Source organism: Peromyscus maniculatus, chromosome 6 (assembly GCF_049852395.1).
Source record: "Peromyscus maniculatus bairdii isolate BWxNUB_F1_BW_parent chromosome 6, HU_Pman_BW_mat_3.1, whole genome shotgun sequence".
In the NCBI taxonomy this organism is placed as follows: Eukaryota; Metazoa; Chordata; class Mammalia; order Rodentia; family Cricetidae; genus Peromyscus; species Peromyscus maniculatus.
The window spans coordinates 72,827,256-72,845,310 of record NC_134857.1 but is presented as its reverse complement, the minus strand read 5'-3'; the positions used below and the strand labels follow the sequence as shown (position 1 = coordinate 72,845,310).

Genomic DNA, 18,055 nt, shown 5'->3' with positions numbered 1-18,055 from the left:
GTGTAGACCAGAAACCTCTTTTTTTGTTTTGTACTAGCAAAGGCTAAATCCACCACGCAGCTTAATGTGCCAATTGCAGAGGCCTCATTCCCGCCATACTGCAGGTCAAGCACACATGCCAGGAACCCGCCAGTAACTCAAACTGGCAGCTGCTGCTCATTTGAGAGAGACAGTTAGGAAGCTGTTTTTAGTTCCATTTTAGGCACCAATCTCTGAGTATAACAGAATTCATTAGGTATTGTCTCATTGATTGTGTGTGTGTGTGTGTGTGTGTGTGTGTGTGTGTGTGTGTGTGTGTGTCAGTGAAGACACTGCACCAAATTATACAGCAGAGCACAGCTGGATGGAATAAAATGGCCATTTTCAAACAGAAACACCACTGGAATCCATAAGCTGATTTTACAATTTTTATTCAATTGATATGACATTTTATTAGGGTATTTTAATTACTTGAGATGGATGTGCCCATGGAGACAAGAGGAGGACTGAAGAAAAGGTCCTCTGCAAGATCAACAATTGCTTTTGCCAACTGAGTCATCTCCCCTGTCCCAAACCCTGAGTTTGGAGAAAAACTTTGTTCATTATCTTTGCTTCTCTTGTAACCAAACATTCATGTTTGTTTTCTCCTTTCTGAGTCCTTGATCATATCTTCTGCTCTGTCCAATCCAGGTAGGTTTCTCCAAAGACACCCTGTTATAACGTTCTTGGTGCCAGCAGTTAAAATGAATTTCACATTCTAACTCCTTAGAAAAAAATCAAAGCAGTATAACAACCGGGTAGAGGATGTGTAGATTGTACCAGAGTGGAAGACTCCCCCTCCCTAAACCTGACATTTACTCCTTTACATCTGTATTAAGCATCAGCCACCATGCTGTTATTCCCTAGTTTCACTGGAAATTTTCCACACATCCCATAGTCTACCCCTGTATCATTGGTAACACCATGACTGCTGCTTCTGGGAGACAAGTGTAGGACAAGGTTTATCAGGTCTTAGGATCGCTTCAAGCATTTGATAGGGTGCTCCAGGAAAGGGCAGTGAGCAGGCCTGGAACCATAAGCTTCAACCAGTAAGTGGGGATATAAGCCCACCATTGTCTTCCAGTCTGAAGTCTGAGAAACCTCAGAAGCATGAGCTGTAATGAAGTCCAGTGTCTGGGTTTTCAGCTGCCCTGAGCTATGGAGGTCAGCCAGGAAGAGTGTGTGGGAAGCATTCTCCACATTGAGGTCCCTGAAGAGGGCATTCTCACACATGACCTTCAAACGCTCTAGGCCATACTTGTCAGCAGCTGCCAGCAAGGCAGCTGCCATGCTGTCCAGGTCTGGTGCTGTTCCTGTGTAAATGAAGTTCATCATTGCCTTGAAGACTTGTGGCTCCAGGTCAGAGATCTCAATGCGATTCTTTCTACTCTCCTCCATGTCATGTTGAAACATGGCTCTGAAAACTGGAGAGCGAGCTGCTAAGATGGCCTTGTGAGCCCAGAATTCCTGGCCAGCTACCACTAGGCAGCAGTCTGTGAACTGGGAATTCTCCCACAGCTCTCCTAGCTCATCTGCCAATGTGCATCTGGGGACCAGAATTCCTGGCTTCTTGTTCTGCTCAGAAAGGCTCAAGGAGACCTGGGCCATGCTCACCTTGCAGACAAGGGTGAGCTGGTCATCTGGGAGAAGCCAAAATGCATGGGACAAGAGAAAATCTCGAAGAACAAACTTTTTGTAACCCCAGTCCTGGCCTGGAAGGAATCTAAAAGCTCTTGGGCTCTTTTTGACACTCGTTTTCTCTCCTTCATTGCTTATGATCCAGAACTGGAACTTTGCCCAAACAGGACTCTTTAGAGAACTGAGCAACACTAGGTAAACTGACAGGTAATCTGCACTTTCTTCATCGACTCCATTCGGGTGTACTCTCAAACACCATTTGTCATTGGCTCCTATTGAGAAAGAGGGGCTTCTAATGCTTTTCCGCATTTCCTCAGCAACAAAGGGGAAGTTGCTGATGGTCCACCTGTAGGAGAAATCCTGAATGCTGATTTGTGTGTGGTCCCATCTCTGGGCGATCTCATCTCCTGCCATTTCTCCTTCAGGTAGTTTGAAGGTTCAACTGGATTGAAATTGAAGAACTAGCAATTGATTTCTCTTCACCCTGTGAGATGCAATAACAGACAGGATTTTGATTTTTAGTTTTTGTTTCTCATCTGTTCCCTCTTCTACAAGGCTGAAATCTTGGGTCTCTGATATTTTCTATCCAGATATCAATGCTAATTTCAGAGAACACAGTCTAGGCTACTTAATACCCTTATATCACTCCATTATTTCCTAGATTGAATCTTAGGTCAATAGGTAACTTGTTTTGACAATTATACACAGCTTTTGGATAGTTTGGATCACTCATTCTATTAATTCATATCAAAAATGTTCCACTAGGTTTCTCTAGAGGAACAGAATATATACAAGGAATATATGTGTATATATATATATACATATATATATATATCATCAAAGGTGATTTATTAGAATGACTTTGGGCTGCAGTCCTGCTAATCCCACATTACCTATGAAGGGAAAGACCAAGATTCCAGTACTTACTCAGTCCAGGACTTTGGATGTGTTCACTGGTCTTCAGTATATGCTGGAGTTCAAAAAATTCTCTATTGCTGGGGAAGGGATGGACTTGCTGCAAGGTGAGGGCAAACAGGCAAATAGCAAAAGCTTCCTGCTTCCATGTCCTTTTATAGGCATCCAGCACAGGGTGTGGCCACATTTAGGGTGTGTCTTCCAACCTGAAGATCTGGATTAAAGGTGTGTGTCTTCAGGCTCTGAGATCCGGATTAAATATTTGAGTCATTTTACCTCCAAAATCTGTCCTTGAAGTGGATCTACCTCCTTCAAATGAAGCAAAACCCTTCTCTCCGTTGTGACCTCCATTTTAGGGTTTTAGTTAATTCCATATCTTGTTAAGTTGGGAACCCACAAAATCCAGCACAAGTGTATTTTGCTTATTTTTGTTCATCTTAAATAAAATAGGGATGGTGTCCATTCCTACACAGCTGATATTTCCTCTTCCCAGGGTTTTACATTCAATCCTCCCACTATCATGATGGGAAAGAGGTGCTTCCTTACCCTGTCAGGGGTCTCAGTGTTCACAACATGGAGTTCAGGGTGGAAGAATTCATATATGGTGATCAAAAAGCTGAGCCAGGCAGCAACTCTGAAAGTGGCAGGCTTCTTTCATCCAGACTCACATTCCCTGGGATGGTTCCACAAACTTTCATTGGTGATCTTGCCCTTCCCCCTCACATAATTCTTGGAAAAACTGTACTCGATCCACTTAGTGTGTGCTATGAGAAGATCCCAAGTTCTCAGTTCCATGAAACAGACTGCCATGATTCAGTTTCTCAGTACCTCATAATTTTCATCCCCCACTGGTGAGTTCTGTCCTCTTTAAACTTTGAAATTCTATGCTTACTCTGATGGGCCTTCGGAGTGAGACGGTATTCTGGTTTTCAAAGGATGCAGAATGTATTCAACAGTTACTGAAGAAGGGGTTTTGAAACAGTTCTTCTTAGAATGTGATCTGTAAAATGCTCCCCACATCTATCACTTTCTCTCTAGTTCATCATGTCTAGAGGGACTCACTATGCCTAGAGGACAGGAAAATTCATTCAGTGATTCAATCAATTCAGCAATTCCCATCCTAGCTCTCCTGAAAGTCTAGCTCTAAAGCTGCTCATCCCTCAATCCAGGATAAATCAATCCATTGGTTTTGATCTCTGAATTTTTGGTTCCTCATTTGGGAACCTTTGGCAGGAGGCTAGCTAGTCGCCTCTGTGACTTTTCTGTAGGGTTTAGGGCCAGGGTGGCAGAAACCCCTTCCCTCAAATATCTCATTTGTAATGAAGGTAGACAATTCCTGCAAGACCCTTCATTTGTAAGTAAAGTGCTGCACCTGTAAGAACTGAGCTCCCATGAGCATGCTCCTCCAGAGTGGGAGCAATTCTCTCAATGGAGAACTGACTCGTGCCTGGATCTCAAGTACAAGATCTTTTCATATAGTTTGTCATTCCAGGAATGGAACAAGTTTAGCTTTTATTTCAGGTAGGTGGTTCTCTGGGGAATATGGCACAGCCAATGTGATTTAGATTCCCAAAAGGAGAAGGCAAAGTCTTAAACAGCAGTGCTGTCCCCACCAGAGAAATCCAACAGTCAATACAGCAAACAATACTAAAAGTAACATGTAGAAAGACTTGCAGAAAAACACAAAGACACACACATAGAAACACACACAGAGACATATAGACAGAGACAAAAAGAGAGGAAAAGAGAGAGGGAGTGCCCGAAGTGGCACTACAGAAGTCAAAAGTGTTACTATATTTGAAGCAAGGTTTGAACATTTAGAGATATTCCTAGAACTATGGACTTTGGTGGATTAAGCCTTTGTTTTAGCTGTGGCAGGGGTTACTGTTTTTTTTACAAAAGTGCTGGGTTTTACACCTAGAATGGTACTTCCTTCATGGAGACAGTTGTGCTTACCCATGGGGTCCTGCTAATGTCTGGGCACTGTTACACACAGGCGGGTCAGTGCACCATGAGCATATGGTACCTCAGCAGCCTTCAATAATACAACCGATAAAAATCACTTGGAAAAGTGATTACCTTGTATGGGCGGAGCAATGGCCCCTTACTAAGGAAAAATTGGAGGCTGCGTACACATTAGTTAAGGAATGGTTAGATGCTGGAAATATCATTGCTTTCACTTCACCTTGGAACTCACATATATTTGTTATTAAAAAGAAGTCAGGAAAATGGAGGCTATTACAAGATCTTAAAGCTGTAAATAAAACCATGCTTCTCATTGCAACAACACAGCCTGGCTTGCTTGCCCCTGTGGCATTTCCTAAATATTGGCATTTAATTGTGGTTGACTTGAGGGATTGTTTCTTCACCATTCCTTTGCATCCCGAGGACAGTCCTCACTTTGCTATCAGTGTTCTTTCAGAAAATCTTAAGGAGCCTTATCAGATATATCAGTGGGTGGTATTGCCTCAAGGAATGGCCAATAGCCCTACTATATGTCAAATTTATGTATCTTTGGCCCTAGCTCCAGTTCCAAAAGCTTTTCCAGGTGTTTATATAATTCACTCCATGGATGATATATTAATGGCTGCTAAAGATAAAAAACTTGTTTTTGATGCCTTTTCTAAATTACAAGAGGTTCTTAACCTGGCTAATTTACAGATAGCCCCAGAAAAGGTACAGGTATCTTTTCCCTATCATTATTTAGGTCATGAATTGTTATACACAGGCATATGCCCACAAAAGAATACACTGCATACGGATCAGCTACGCACGCTTAATGATTTCCAAACCTTTCAGTGGCTTCGGTCCACTTTAAAAATTCCAACAGGTCAGCTTCACCCTTTGTATGATGTCTTAAAGGGTGAGCCTGACCCTTTATCTCCCCATAAATTAACAGCTGAAGGATGTGTAGCCCTACAATGTCTGCAAGAGGCCCTGGAGCAGGCTCACTTGCTGTATATAGATCTTTCTTCTCCATTATTGTATTTGATATTTTGATTTTCCCATTCATCTACTGGAGTGTTTTGGCAAACAGGTCCTATACTATGGGTACATTCCCCAGCTTCTACAGCAAAAATCATCACTGCTTATCCACAGGCTGTTGCTCAGATTATATTTAAGGGAATCAAGATCAGTGTGCAAACTTTTGGTAAGGAGCCAGAAATTGTGGTGATCCCATACACCCAGTCTCAAATAGCATGGTTGCAAGCTAATGATAATGATTGGACCATATTGACATGTTCCATGCAGGGTCGGTTTGATACTCACTACCTCTCCAATGATGTGTGTCAATTTTTTAAATTGCATCCTGTTATATTTCCAAAGATAGTACAGATGACTCCTATTCCTCAGGCCCACGTGGTATTTACTGATGGCACTTCATGTGATTTTGCTTTGGTGGTTTCTGGTAACATAGTAAAGAGAATGAAAGTCCAGGGCACTTATGTCCAGATGGCAGAGGTACAGGCACTGTTGCTTGCTTTACAGATGTTTTCTGATGAGAGTGTAAATATTTATACTGATAGTCAATATGTGGCACATGCCATTATGCCTTTGGAGACAACAGCCTACATACCATCCATTTCTCCCGTTCATGAAAATTTATTGCAAGAACAAGGACTTATATGGTCCCACTCACATAACCTTTATGTGGGCCATATTAGAGCTCATACTCAATTGCCTGGACCTCTAAGTGAAGGTAATCAGAGGGCTGGTGCCATTACTCATATGGCTGTCACATTAGTTTGTTCTGCCTTTGATAAGGCTAATCAGTTGCATCAATGTTATCATCATAATGCTGGATCTCTTCGTCATCATATAGGCATAACCCGGGAACAAGCCATCCAGATGGTTAAATCATGTCCTATTTATATTGAATTTTTACCTGTTCCTCATTTGGGAGTTAATCCCCAAGGACTTTTACCTAATCATGGTTGGCAGATAGACGCCAAACACATGCCTTCCTTTAAAAAATTACAATATGTCCATGTGTCTATTGATACATATTCTCTAATTTTTGCTTCTGCCCATTCAGGGGAAAAGATTAAAGATGTAAAGAATCATTGTCTTCATGCTTTTGCCTATATGGGAGTGCCAAAATGCATAAAGACTGATAATGGTTCCGCCTACAGCAGTACGGGATTTTCAAAATTCTGCAAGACTTTTCTATTGTTAATAAGACTGGTATTCCTTATAATGTTCAAGGACAGGCTATAGTAGAATACTGCCATCGTAACTTAAAAACATATATTGCTAAAGTAAAAAGGGGGGAGCTAGGGGCTCATCTCTCCTCTCCACATTATATTCTTACCCTTTTTTTTTAATTAAAATTTTTTTATTGGTGGATTCTGCTGGAGTATCCGCTGCAGATAAGCACTGGAGGGCTCCTGCTGCAAATCATCCTCTGGTGCGATGGAAGGATCTTTCTACTGGCACTTGGAGGGGACCCAAGTTTGTGTCCTTCTGCAGGACAATGAAGTTCCTCTTTGGGTTCCTGAATGCTGTGTGCGCCCTGTGGCTGCAGCTGAATCCCAACATGACAGAGACCTATTGGGCCTTCATGAAAAACTCTTCCATTCTGATGCCAATGGGGATTGAGAGCCCAATATGGCCAGCCTTGGCAAACATTAATGTAAGCCTAGGAACTCTAGCCATGTGGTTGGATTCTTCAGAAGGTAATGTATGGTAACTTTTTTCAAAAATGTTGAGAATGTGTCACACCTTGGAGATTAAGGATAAATCTGAAGGTCAATGACCTTCATTTGTTCACAGTAGCATGCCAGCTAAGCCTTTTCACATTTTGCAACCCTCTTCAAGCTGGTGTAGTACCTACTTTTCAGGAATGGCTCTGTGCAGCATTTATTGGCATCCTGACATTCATCTAGCCTTTTTGAAGTTACCTTAAAATTTGTGAGCCTGAATGTAGCCATTATTGAGACCATTAGTTCTGCTCCTTGTTTGCTGTTTTTGGTTTGTTTTCTTTATGGTTCTTAGTTGTTCTTTTGCAGACCTGCCAGCCTAAGTAGTGCTGGGATCAAGAAAAATGGGCCTTGGTGGTTCGTGTTCCTGGAGCTGCATCCATGCCAGTGGACCTTGGCAGTTAGACACAGATGATGCTCACACGCTCCAGAGACTCTGACATCGCTGTTGCCATTTTTGTTATAGTGGTGGTGGCCACTGCTGCTATTGCTTCTGGAATTGCTATTTCATAATTGGTTACTACAGCTAGCACAATGGAGACCCTGGCAGCAAACGTAGCTACCACAGTTAGTTAATCTTTCATCTTATTGGGCATGATAAATTTAATTCTACTATTATACATTTAAATTGGCTTTGAAAGTTGTAAAAATTATTAAAACTCAAGTACCATTTGCTTATGGGATATCACCCTACAAGGACTCCAATTTGCAGTAAGGCTCGTTAAGAAAGGGAATGCTTCAATTGCCTTTAGCCTCCTGGCTATGGGTGGGTTAGGACTTCTGCTGGTCTTTTCTGTCGCACAGATTGCAAGCCCAGTGCCACTTTGAGATCTTTGGCAGCAATTACTCTACAGCTCACCTGGTTGAGTCTATATGATAATGAGTATTCAGAGATGGGCAATGCCCTGGGCGGGCGCTCATCAACCTAAGACAGAGCATTTGTGTGGCCTGGGCAGGTGTCTCCACGACGGCTAAGGTAACCTGCTGACGTCCCATGCAACCTAAGTCATAAGCTCATTTTTAGTAAAAAAGGGGGACCCTGTGGGCCCTGTGGGCCCTGGCCCCCAACTGTGAGTGGCTGCCTCCTTGCTTGCCGACCTTGACCAGAAGTCCTCCCTATTCAGATTCCCTGCCAGTTTCCTTCTCACCTAAGGATCACCAGAGGTTCTTTGTTCCTGTATCCTGCATTTGGTGTAAACAGCTTAGGTGCAAGAATGTAGAACATTCCTTAGCAAACTTCTGCCCTCCGGGGATCCTCCATTGTGCTGTAAGCCTGTATTTAAGGTTTTCTCCCTCTTTCAATAAACGGCATTTGGCATTCGGCAATCAGCCATGGCGAATGACTTGCAGTCTCTTGTCTCTATTTTGAATCTGCAGCCCCTGGTGAACGGGTATCCGTAACCTCGGCGATACCGAAACACATGGCCAGCTGCTTCAGTGTCCAGAATAAGTGTGAGATGTCACCATATTCCATGGAGGAAGTACCACTCAGGCTGCAAAATCCTTTACCTACACAGCACCACCTGCCAAAACAGAAACAAGGGCCTAATCCATCAACATCCATACTGATGAGGAAACTATAAATATTCTGCCCCTACTGTTTGGCCTCCATAACTGTTCTTTTTAACAGAATTATGTCAATTTAGAATATAGACTCTGTGCTTGAGAGCTTACCCCAGAAAGTCTCTAAGGTACAGTAGGTTCCTGAATAACCAGTGTAATTGTCAGCCTGTAAATACAGACTGTAGATGTAACTAACCGTCTTGTTAAATAAGAAACACAGAAATAATGTAAAAGAGAAAGCCGAGAGGTCAGAGCTCAGAGCTAAAATCTCACCCTTCCACCTGCGGTGTCCCAGCTTCCCGAAAAGAGAGCTACTTCCTGTCTGTAAGTCGATTTTCACAACATTCTGCCTTCTCATTGGTTGTAAACCCAAACATGTGACTGCCTCATCACTGTCTGAATGTACAGCCCCCTAGGTCTTAAAGGTATATGTCTCCAATGCTGGCTGTATCCCTGAACACACAGAGATCTATGGGATTAAAGGTGTGTGCCACCACCACCACCACCACCACCACACTCTTGCTATGGCTTTAATAGCTCTGACCCCTGGGCAACTTTATTTATTAACATACATTCAAAATCACATTTCAGTACAATTAAATTACCACCACATTTCCCCTTTTCTATTTTAATTAAAAGAAAAAAAAGCAAAAGGTTATAACTAACAAAAGAAAAACTATATACAAAAGTACAATAACTATATACAATATATACAAGTAATAAATACCTAACCAGGTATTTGACAAATCAGAGAAATAATTCCATTATCTATCCTATTTTGGTAAATCTAAGATGTATCTAATGCACTTTCTATCCTAATTAATTTTCAACTATAACTAACTAATCTTCAACCATAACTAACTAATCTTCAACTCCCTCAGAGACCCAAGAAGGGAATAATATTAGCTAACAAAAATAAAAACAGGAAGTGCATGTAAGCAACTTCCAAAAAATTTGTGAGTTGACAGAAACAGCCAGCTGCCTGGGCAGTCACCTGAGGTTTCTCCGCAGTGTTGGGGCATCATCTTCAGCCTATAGGCTTAGTGTATCTGACAGACTCATTTGTGATGTAGGATGTACACAAGGTCAACAGTTCAACCTCACATTGGGTGAGAGCAGTCCACGTACCAGAAACACCTGAATTCTACTAGTGTCCTGTCATGATTCAGGATTTTAAATTCTGGAAATTGTTGATAGTTTTTAAATTCAGCTGTCCATTCTTCTTGGCTGTGTATATATGGCTTCATCTCAGCATCCCCTTCTTCTCCACATCCCTCTATTAAATGCCAGACTACTTTCGGGAGGCATGAGCTTTCAGCTGCTGTTCCATTGTACAACAGAAGTCATCGGCCCTCTGCCTGTTAAGCTGCCTTCGAAGAAAAGGGCACCGTACCTTTTCCGGATGCGAAGGCCATTTCAGGGATGGGGCCATATTGTCCTGGCCTCAGAAGATGCCTTTTGATAAAGCCATAACCACACTTGTTTTGGCAAGACTCGGTAGTCCCTCGTTTCGTGTCCTGTCTGTCCATTTTGTCCTGTTGATTTGAGGATACTTTGTTGTCCAGTGGCTAACTTTGGCCACAATGAAAGTTGACTCCGTATACAGTTTCTTCAATGCCCATATTTTCTCTGAAGTAGATTGGTACTGCCAGGAGCCGACATGTCTCAAAAAAGAAAAATTTTCTAAGTTATTAAAACATTTTAAATGCCATATTCTGTAGATCTCTGAAGGGTTTGAAAATGACCTGTCTAAAACATCTCTGCTCAATTTTTAAAACATATCTAATATGACTACAAGTTCTATTGTAATGTCTAACTACTAACTTTCATTTCTTTATATCCTAGTAGTTGGTAATAATAACATTCAAGGATCAGAAATTTGTATTACATTGTTAAATGAATGGTATAAATACAATTAGAAATATACATATAGCATTTTCTAACAGTATCAGTTTCAAATTTGTATACAATATAAAACAATTCAATCCAATGTAAAGTATTAGTAATTGTCTTTTTTTTCTTTCTTTCTTTCTTTTTTTTTTAAACAAGAACCTTAAATCTAATCTCCTTTGCTTAGCCTTTTTCTTAACCCTTGACAATAACTTGTAACCAACCCCCCTAAATACTGAAAATTATCCCAGACCCAAAACCCATTAAAAAGACCAAAAAACCACCCGCCCCACACCACCTCTTTGGGAATGTGGGCGTCGTATTCTTAAAATTGCTTCCTGCTGGGTATGGGCGAAGTTTTCTTTATCCTGAAAGAAAAATTTTAGGTTAATTGTCAAATTCTAGGAAAGGTAACTCTATCCTTCATTATCCAGTCTGTGTATAATGCCAAAGATCAGGGTTTATCTCAAGTCCTTATTCAAGTAGTCTTTGAGACTGGATTTGAGACTGGTACAGTACGTTCCTGAATAACCAGTGTAATTGTCAGCCTGTAAATACAGACTTTCTATTGGAGTAGATCCATGTCCCAGAGGTCTTCTCTGGTGGCTATCCTACATTTCTGAAGATACTACTGAGATTCCATAGACCGGAAGTGGACACAGTGGTGGACTGAGGGCCCCTTGGAGTGGGCATGGGTATGGAGTACAAGAGCTCCAGGTTGTGCCCATTCTATTCTAGGCATCCAATCCTCCCTTTAATCAATTGCTGCATAAAACTTCCACACAAAAAGGAAATAGATTAGAAAGTTATTTGGACTCTCAAGTCTGGAGGAATGTCTTGTTAAAGCACATTCTGTGTGGACACATAAGAGAGGTATGTCATGGGGCTATTCCCCATGGTTTAGAATTTGTTTGATACTTCGCCTTGTTCCTCATATCTGTTCACATGTATGAATATGTGCTAGAAAGTCCTATGGTGTGTGTGTGTGTGTGTGTGTGTGTGTGTGTGTGTGTGTGTGTGTGTGTTTGTGTGAGTTTCATTGTGGTTCTCTCAGCTTTGTTTTCCTTTAATGAACAGTGGCTCTCTCAGCTAGGAGGACATCACCCGGCAGGCTTAATACATGCACCTCTTACCGTTGGGAATCTGAGTATTTTTGACTAAATCAGTTTGCCCTGTGAAACCCCTACCATTGGGAAAAAGAAAAGCTCCACCTGTGTCTCTCCACAAATGAGTTGTGAATAATGGTCAAATGATGCTTTATCCTATATTAACAGAAAGTAAGACTTACAGAAGAGCCAGACTGGGAATGACTGAGCTGATTGAATCTGAATTTATTTCTGTGTACTTTAGGCTTAGAGAGTCTCTCTAAGACAGGACTAACTGGAGAGAGATGAGGTGAAGGGAACATATTCCTGATCACACTACAGAATGGGGACCATTCAAAGCCCCTACCTCTATGGTTTCTGTTGATCACATTCTGTACTTCATAGAAGTGAGCATGATAGTTGTTGGGAGCATTTACAGATCACATTTTGAAAAGGAACCATCTCAAAATGCCTTCCTCATAACTGTTTAATATCTTCTGCTGCAAACCAGAATACTTTCTTACTTTTAAGGCACTACAGAGTAAGCATGGAAGTTGAAAGTTTGAAGAGGAGAGAACTCACAGTTTAAAATGTGAAATATAAGGTATCAGGAGGCTGAATCTAATCAATCAACATGATTAAATTGAGAAGCATTTAAGACTACACATAACACAAAGCAAAATTCACTTATGATTTTTATTCTTGGTTTCCAACTTGACTTCTTATGGAAACAACTAAAATCCTAAAATGGAGGACACATCTCTGAGATTATCTGCTTAAGTACCAGAGTTAGATCCACTTACAATCTGTATTTGGAGGTAAGAAGAGATAAACATTTAATCCAGATCTCAGGGCCTGAAGACACACACACCTTTAAGCCATATCTTGATTCTGGAAGGCACATCCTAAATTTAGCCACACCCTCTGTTGTTACTCTTTGCCTGTTTGCCCTCACCTTGCAGCAAGTCCATTCCTTTCCTCTCTTTAGAGAATACTTCTGTGGAATGCCAACGTATATTGAATACAGCTCAGCTGTCCAACCTCCTAGACTGAATAACTATGGGATTCTTGTACTTCCCCTTCATAAATATCTATTGTGGAATTACAGGACTATAGTCCCAAGTCATGATAATAAATACCCCTCCCTCATCTATAGAAAGATTTATTATGTATATTCTGGTACTTTTGTGTACACTAGCACAACACTTTTTTATATGTGTGAATAAAATGTCCCAAATTATTCAACAATTGTGAATAATGGTCAAAACTAGTTACCTATTGACCTTAGATGAAACCTAGAGAGAAAATGGAGTGATGTAACAGTCCCTAGTAGTCTAGACTGTCTTCTCTGAAACTAATATTGAAATCTGGATAGCAAATTTGAGAGAGAACCAGGTAAGCAATTTTAATAGACCTATAACCCCTAAAGAAACAGAAGCAGTCATTAAAATTCTCCCAAGCAAAAAAAAAAAAAAAAAAAGCCACGTGTCAGATGGTTTCAGTGCAGAATTCTACCAGAATGTCAAAGAAGAGCTAGTATCAATACTTCTCAAATTGTTCCACACAATAAAAACAGAAGGAACATTGTCAAACTCTTTCTGTGAGGCTACAGTTACCCTGATATCCAAAACACACAAAGATGCCACAAAGAAAAAAAATTACAGACCAATCTCACTCATGAACATTGATGCAAAAATATTCAATAAAATACTGGCAAACTGAATCCAAGAACACATTAAAAAAATCATCCATTATGATCAAGTAGGTTTCATCTAAGAGATACAGGGGTGGTTCAACATACAAAAATCTGACAATGTAATCCATCATATAAACAATCTGAAAGAAAAAAATCCCACATGATCATCTCATTAGATGCTGAAAAAGCCTTTAACAAAATCCAACACCCCTTCATGATAAAGTTCCTGGAGAAATCAGCAATACAAGGAACATACCTAACCATAATAAAAGTTATTTATACAAAGCCATCAACCAACATCAAAATAAATGGAAAGAAACTCAAAGTGATTCCACTAAAATCAGGAACAATACAAGCCTGTGCACTCTCCCCATATCTATTCAAAATAGCACTTGAAGTTCTAGCTAGGGTAATAAGACAACAAAAGAAGATCAAGGGGAAACAAGTTGGAAAGGAAGATAGCAAACATTTGCTCTTTACAGATAATATGATTGTATATATACGTAGCCCCAAAAATTCTACCAGGGAACACCTACAACTGGTAAACACCCTCAGTAATGTGGCAGGAGACACAATTAATTTAAAAAGATCAGTAGCCCTCCTATGACAAATGGGTTGAGAAAAAAATCAGAGAAACATCACCCTTTGATACAGCCACAAATAATATTGTAGTGATAAAGCCAGCCCTACCACCACCTGTTTACATTGTCCGAATGAGGGGCTGTGGATCAAAAAACAGAGACAAAAGACAGCTGGTCATTCACTTCAGCAGAATGCCAAATGCTGTTTATTGAAAGAGGGAGGAAACCTTAAATACAGGCTTACACACAATGGGAGAATCCCAGAGGCAGAAGTTAGCTACTGATGTTTACAATCTTGCATCTAAGCTGTTAAAGCACAATATGCAGGATACACAAACAAGGACCTTCCCTTAAGCATTCAGGAGAGTGGAAACTGGCAGGGAATTAGCATAGGGAGGACATCAAGGTCAAGGTCAGCAAGCAAAGCAAGTGCTACCCAAACAGGGGGCCAGGGCCCTACAAAATACCTTGGGGTAACTTTAACCAAACAAGTAAAATACCTGTATGACAAGGACTAAAAGTCATTGAAGAAGATATCAGAAAATGGAAAGATCTGCCATGTTCATGGATAGGTAGAATCAACATAGTAAAAATGGCAACCTTTTCAAAATCAGTCTACATATTCATGCAGTCCTCATCAAAATGCCAAGTCAAATCTTCACAGACCCCAAAAGAACAATACTGAGCTTGATATGGAAAAACAGTAAAACTAGGATATCTGAACCAATCCTTGACAATAAAGCAACCTCTGGAGGTATCATGATCCCTGACCAAAAGCTCTACTATAGAACTAGAGTAATAAAAACAAATTGGCATTCACATAAAAACCCACATGTGAACTAAAAGTATCGAAGTGAAGACCCTTAAATCAATCCACACACTTGTGAACACGTGTTTTTTTTTTGTTTTTTGTTTTTTTTTTTTGATGAAGACTCAAAACTGTACAATGTAAAAGAGAAAGCATCTTCAAAAAATGGTACTGGAATAACTTGATATCAACATGTTGAACATTGCAAATACATCCATAGATATCAACACGAACAAAACTCAAATCCAAATGGATGGAAGACCTCAACATAAATTCAGCTACACTGAACCTGATAGAGGAGAAAGTAGGAAGTATTCTAGAAAGCATTGGGACAGGAGACCACTTCCTAAATTTAACCCCAGTAGCACAGACACTGAGAGCAACAATTAATAAATGGGACCTCTTGAAACTGAGAAGCTTCTGTAAGGCAAAGGACACAGTAATAATAAACAATGACAGCCTAAAGAATTGGAACCCCCCCCATCTAACAGAGGGCTGATCTCTAAAATATATAAAGAACTCAAAAAACTAGATAGAAAATATCAAACAATCCAATTTAAAAATGAGCTACAGAGCAAAACAGAGTATTCTCAACAGAAGAATCCCAAATGGCTGAAAGATATTTAAGGAATTGCTCAGCATCTTTAGTCATCGGGGAAATGCAAATCAAAATGACTCTGAGATACCATTTTACACTTGTCAGAATGGCTAAGATAAAAAACAGATGACAACTTATTTTGTAGAGGATGTGGAACAAAGGAAACACTCCTCCACTGATGGTGAGAGTGTAATCTTGCACAGGCATTATGGAAATCAGTAATGATTTTTCTTAGAAAAATAGGAACCCATCTACCTCAAGACCCAATGATACCACTCTTGGACATCAATTACATCACAAGAACATTTGCTCAACTATGTTTAAAGCAGCATTATTCATAACAGCCAGAACCTGGAAGCAACCAAGATCCCCCTCAACCAAAGAACAGATGAAGAAAATGTGGTATTTATACAAAATGGAGTATTACTCAGCTTTAAAAAAAAAAATGACATTATAAAATTTGCAGGCAAAGGGATGGGACTAGAAAATGTCATTCTGAGTGAGGTGACCCAGACTCAGGAAGACAAGCTTGGTAAACATTCACTCATAATTGGATACTAGAGTTAAAGCAAAGGATAATCAGAATACAATCTACAGCTCCAGAGAAACTAGGAAACAAGGAGAACCCTAAGAGGGTTACAGATCATCTTGGGAAGGGGAAACAGAGGATATCCCGTAGAGTAGACTGGGGATGACTACAAGCAATAATGGTGAGGCTGCCTGAACTGGCCTATCCTTGTAATCAGGCTGGTGAATACCCCAACTGTCATCATAGAGCCTTTATCCAGTAACTGATTAATGCAGATGCAGAGACCCACAACCAAGCACCAAGCCGAACTCCAGGAGTCCAGTCAAAGAGAAGGAAGAGTGATTATATTAGCAAGGGAAATCAAGATCATGATGGGATATCTACAGAGACTAGTGAACCAAGCTAATAGAAACTCAGGATCTTTAGACCAACAGCTATAGAACCTGCATGGGATCAGATTAGGCCCTCTGTGTACCAAAGCCAGTTGTATACTTGGGTCTGTTTGAGGGGCCCCTGGCAGTGTGATCAAAATCTATCCCTGGTACATGAGCTGCCTCTCTAGATTCCATTCACTGTGATGGCAGAGACTGACTCAACTCTGCCAGTGTAAGGCTAACTTGGTCGATAGAATAGCTTCTGAGAGTGCCAGACATGCAGAGTGGAAAGCCATCAAACATGAAAGAAAGATGTATAAATGAAATCATGGTTACCTCTTGAGTTCCTGCTAAAATTTTTCCGATGCCAAAGCTTTAGAATATACCCTAGTCTTTCAGAGTGGTTCCATCCTCTTTAAGAAAGTAACTGTGATGGGAGAGAGTAATGGTTCTGCAGTAAAGTTGCTGGATAACTTTCCAGAAGACTGGCATCCAATTTACTGCTTTCAAGGGTACCTGACAATAGTCGGTAACTCCAGTTATCAGTTATCCAGGAGATCCAACAGCCTCTTCTGACCTCTGAGGGCACCATATTCTCATGGTGCACAGAACCACCTGTGTAACAAGGCCCAGATATTAGCAGGCCCCCATGCCTAAGTACAACTGTCTCTATGACAGAAGTGCTATTCAAGGTGTAAAACCCAGCATTTCTATAAAACACAGCAAACCCCTGCCACAACTAAAATGAAGGCTTAATCCACCAAAGTCCATAGTTCTGGGAATATCTCTAAATGTTCAAACATTGCTTGAAATACAGTAACATTATGGCTTTCATAGTGGGACTTCTGGCTAACACTTCTTGTTAACTGAAGATTCTCAACCCATAATATGGGTTTTGTGCTTAAAAGCTCATCCTGAGAAAAGCTACTTGCTCCAACAGAAATCAGAATACCTCATGTGGTTTCCAGCTTGCTAAAAAAGACTTTCTGTTGACTTCAATCCATGTTCAAACACTCTCTCTCTGTCTCTCTCTTTCTGTGTCTCTCTCTGTCTCTCTCTCTGTCTCTGTCTCTCTGTGTGTGTCTCTCTCACTATTTGTCTCTATCTCTGTCTCTCTCTGTCTCTCTGTCTCTCTCTCATTCTCTCTCACTATTTGTCTCTATCTCTGTCTCTCTCTGTGTTTGTCTGAAAGTCTTTCTATGTGTTACTGTCAGTTTCCTTGTGCTGTATTGACCGCTGGCTTTCTCTGGTGTGTGGACACCACTGTTGCATAAGACCTGTGCCTTCTCCTGTTGGGGACCTGATCCTTTGTCTGTGACAGGTCCCCCAGACAACCACCTACCTGAAATTAAAGATCCACCTGCCCTATTCCTGGAATGAGACACTGTATGAAAAGGTCCTATACTGAGCCCCTGACAGGAGTCTGTTGCCTCATGAGAAACTTCTCCTACACTGCAGTACATGCTCCCTGATCCTAAACACATAAAGAAGAGTCACTGTGGCTACTAGATAGCAACCTAACAAAGATTCCTAAATGAGGAACCAAACTTTCAGAAATCAAAACCAGTTGATTGATTTATCCTGGATTGAGGGAAGAACAGCATCAGAGCCAGACCTTTCAGGAGAGGTAAGCTGGGAATTGCTGGGTTGATTGAATCAT

The 18,055-nt window shown here is 40.7% G+C and overlaps 1 pseudogene; it reads right to left on the bottom strand.

Annotated features, from left to right (window-relative positions):
• Positions 1-990: 990 nt before the first annotated feature.
• On the bottom strand, positions 991-2,070 carry LOC143273749 (speckle-type POZ protein pseudogene; annotated as a pseudogene).
• Positions 2,071-18,055: the final 15,985 nt, after the last annotated feature.